Below are 4,124 nucleotides of genomic sequence, written 5' to 3'. Positions count from 1 at the left end.
ATTTTGCCTATGTTCATCACCGTCCAAAGTTCATCACACGGTCACGATTGTCCGGTAATGTTTTTTTTTTCATTTTTTTTTCTATAAATCGAAATGCTTTAAAATTTGGAGCGTGTGTACATCTTAGTGAGACGCACCTAATAAAAATATAAAAAAAAAATATTTCGTAAATATAAATTGACCAAAATACCCCCATAAATTTTCACTGATTTTTTGGTCAATTTATATTTTACAAATTATTTTTTTATATATTTATTAGATTCTCCTATTTTTGATAAACACAAATTCTAAATTTTAGGTCAATCTGATTTGTATAAAAAAAATAAAAAATTGAAACATTATCAGACAACTGTGACCATACGATGAACTTTAGACGGTGATGAGCATAGGTAAAATCACTGTTTATTTTCACCTATAAGGGTTGCATAGTACTTTCCTATATATATATATATATATATATATATATATATATATTAGGAATCTACGCTAAATATGAAACTTCCTATAAATGTTATGTATATCTCAAGAACCAATAGATATATCCATCCAAGAGTTCTAATTTTTTTGGATTTATATTTCCTTGAAGAAACTGATCAAGATCAATCTCAATCCCACATAATATGAGATTTCCTTATGTGGGTGATTTTGGATAGCATCAAATCCAACAATCTCCACCTTGATATCAAAATCACTTGCTCACCATGCTAACATCCAATGGATAGCTCTATGGATTTTTCATCTTTTGCCAAATAAACTTATTCATCACTCTTGCTGAAAAATTGTGTTTGCTATCAAATTTTTCTACCTTGAACCTTGCATGCGAAACCTTTACTGCAATATCGAAAACCTCAAACCAGACTCTGATATCATTTGTTGTACCCGGAAGCCCTAAACTTGATGGGTTATTTTTGGCAAATAAAATACGATAAATAAAACATAAAACACACATATACAAAAGCATAAAGATTTACGCGGTTCACCCCAGAAGGGCTACATCCACAGGCACAGCAAATAGAAATTCACTATTCTAATTAAAGTTACATCAAATATTTTAAAACATAGAGTTACCTCTCTAAACCTCGACAAAAACTCAAGTCAAACAAACCCTTTTAAACCTACTCTCACAAACTACACCATTGTCTATTTCTCATCTCTATTTCATACCTAGACCATTGTCTAGGAAGAGACCATAACTGGACCACTGTCTAAGAAGAGACCATAACTAGACCACTGTCTGGGAAGATAATAACTTTGAGAGCAAACGAGACTTTATCTCACTAAAAATAAAAACAAGTCAAAATCTCCATGGGAACTACTTCTCTACAAGAAACAAACATCTCAATCTTCAGAATCTACAAGAGGTATCATCACAATGTTTCTATCCATAAGAAGTTATCTTCTCTCTAAGAGGAAACCTTGTATCTAATGCATAGGCGGCTCTGCCCCCCGCTATCTCTCTAGAAGAAGCTACTACCATTCTCATATGATGACCCAAATAGGGCACATAAATTATCTAACGTTTCATCCCATATATATATGATTAAGAATCCAAACTAAATAGGAAACGTCTTATAGATGTTACATATATCTCAAAAATCAAGAGATATATCCATCCAAGAGTCGTAATCTTTTTGGATTTCTATTTCCTTTAGAAAACTTACCAATATCAATCTCAATCTCATGTAATATGAGATTTCCTAATGTGGGTTATTTTGGATAGCACCAAATCCAAGACAGCTTTAACCGTGGCTATGGATCCACAAAAGCAACAGAGGTTTTAATCTATGGTTGCGGAAATAAAAACAATATAGTCTTGATTTCCAACGTCATGAAGGTATGCATAAGTAGGCATAGTTTGGATTTCCAACGCCAAGAAGGTATGCATAAGTAGGCTACCTGGAACGAGGAAGGTAGACCTTGTTACCATTGACAAAGCAAGAGCAAAACGGCAGCAAAGGTAGAGTCGAAAACCATAGAAAGAATCTTTAAAGGATAATGCACCCAAATTTAGTAGATATGGCCTATAAATAAAAACAAAATAATTTGGTCGTGGGTACAAAATTGCTTTCAATCGTAAGCATCAAACTTGAGATATAGTGCTACTAGACGTCAGCTATTAACTATACAATCCTAAGCCCAAGCCCAAGTCCAATTCCTATACACCATAAACTTTACCACAACATATTTACCATAATAACACAGTTACACACAACGACTACACCCCTAACGTAAATTTGATTACATTATACAATGACTCACCCCATATATAAAATTAGTTGTAAAATATTTACCATAACTGCAACGTCTTTACATAAATTTAATCACATTATATTTACCACATAAAAGGTATGGGTTTAAAATTCATGTGGCGTACCCCAAATAGTTAGAAAAATGCCATGAGGATAATGATGATGATATTTACTACTGAAACAACCTTACCATGCTTTATAAGGAAATTCGTCAATTTTTTTAAAAATAACTTTACAAAGAAAATTACAAAACTTGACTAATTTCCAAATTTACCACAACAATTTCAGCCTACGGCTTCAGCCTTACAAAATTTGATTAGGGTATTACAGACCAGAAACATATTTTATAAATAAATACTTTCAAGATAAAAACCAATTTGATACCATTTCCATTAAGACATAATGGTTCCTTAGGAAATTTTGATATGGGATTCTTGGTATGTTTTGATTCTCTAAGAAATTTCGATTTTGGATTTAGTGGGGGCCGCGCGAACGCGTACCCCCGCTGCCACAAATTATGACGTCCATTCCCTCATTAAGAGAGATGGTAGGGAGACCCACCCCCGCACGTGCAATGGGAGCAGCCGCCCTAGGCTATCAGCCTTCTTGAACACCGATCAACCCCGCCCAGGTAAGTATGCTTTGCCTATCACCCTACCACCATATTTATGTGCCTTGCCTCCCAATTCTCTCTCCTACCTCCCCAATGTGGGACCAAAAAGAGTTCACTGAACTTTCTCCTAACAAACACTTCCAATTTATTCTCTCTTCGATTTTCAAGCCCTATCATCTCTCTCTACTCATTAATCCTAATACACAATTTTTTTAACTAATTCAAAGTGGGTATCTATAGTACGGTCTTATCTCTAGAAATTCAAATTGCTTCTCCATTTATAGGTCTTTTGGGATGGAAAAAGTTATTTCGATGTGGATGAGGTTTCTATAAGGCCCAGGTTTTATGGAAATAAAATAAAGCCTCACTTCAAATTTTCATTTGGAAAGTACTTTCGGCAACATAAATCTCTATGATGGCTCTAAAACCGATTTTCAACATCGACAATAAAATTTGAAATTCAAAAAATGGTATAGATCTTGCTGATATGTGAACACTTATTTTTAAAGCAAAATAAATTATTCGATAATTCATTACAATATATATGAATTTTAAGAGTTTGAAATCTTAATATTTTTCACAACCATAATATTCAAGTTGAGTTGATCGATGTAAAGGTTTTACAATGCTTAGACTTGTTATGAGGTAAGGTGAGGTACTTTGATAGACCTGCAGGACGGCCCTCCAAAACCCTCGCTTCAATTATATCTCTTTTCTAACTCTCTTCCATCCTCGTCTCTGTGGACTCGACAAACTCTAAGAAGTGTTCAAAGGATTATTTACCAAAACCAATTGAAATAGTCCCGAGGAGTTTATCTAGAACAGTTTTTTAATATTTTTTGTAGGTGCGATTTAAGAGAGGATTGGATGCCCCAAATTTTGTGGCAGTATCATTTCTCGGAAAAAAACATAGTGCTTAGGTGCGACACTGCAATTGGGGTCATCTTAGCTGTCCATTCAAATCGAACGATCAAAAAATGAGGGATGTAAATAAAATATATCGAGATAGGGATGTATAATAAGATTTCCCCATTTTTGTATCGCTAGTTACACCACACTCTTCGTTTAGCTAATTTTTATTAAACTTTTGCTTATTAAGGTATTTTCATGTGTTAATGATTTTCGTGGGCTTCTCTTTTGCTATGTAAGTGAGAGAAGGAAAGAGATGTAAGGATTAAAAAAAGGAAAATTGTTTCATGCGGGTTGGACAGCATTTTTACATATGCAGTCAAAAAAGTGTAAAGCATTCATCTTAAAGGTTG

At 33.9% G+C, this 4,124-nt stretch overlaps 1 non-coding gene across 1 annotated transcript; it reads right to left on the bottom strand.

Moving 5' to 3' along the window:
• Positions 1–2,726: 2,726 nt before the first annotated feature.
• LOC148783305 (U1 spliceosomal RNA) lies at positions 2,727–2,888 on the bottom strand. Its single transcript, XR_016050766.1, has one exon. It is a non-coding gene; the product is annotated as a U1 spliceosomal RNA (small nuclear RNA).
• Positions 2,889–4,124: the final 1,236 nt, after the last annotated feature.

Source organism: Amborella trichopoda, chromosome 2 (genome assembly GCF_054954075.1).
Source record: "Amborella trichopoda isolate Santa Cruz 75 chromosome 2, AtrichopodaSantaCruz75HAP2 v2.0, whole genome shotgun sequence".
Classification (NCBI taxonomy): Eukaryota; Viridiplantae; Streptophyta; class Magnoliopsida; order Amborellales; family Amborellaceae; genus Amborella; species Amborella trichopoda.
This window is presented reverse-complemented; position numbering and strand designations above follow the sequence as displayed.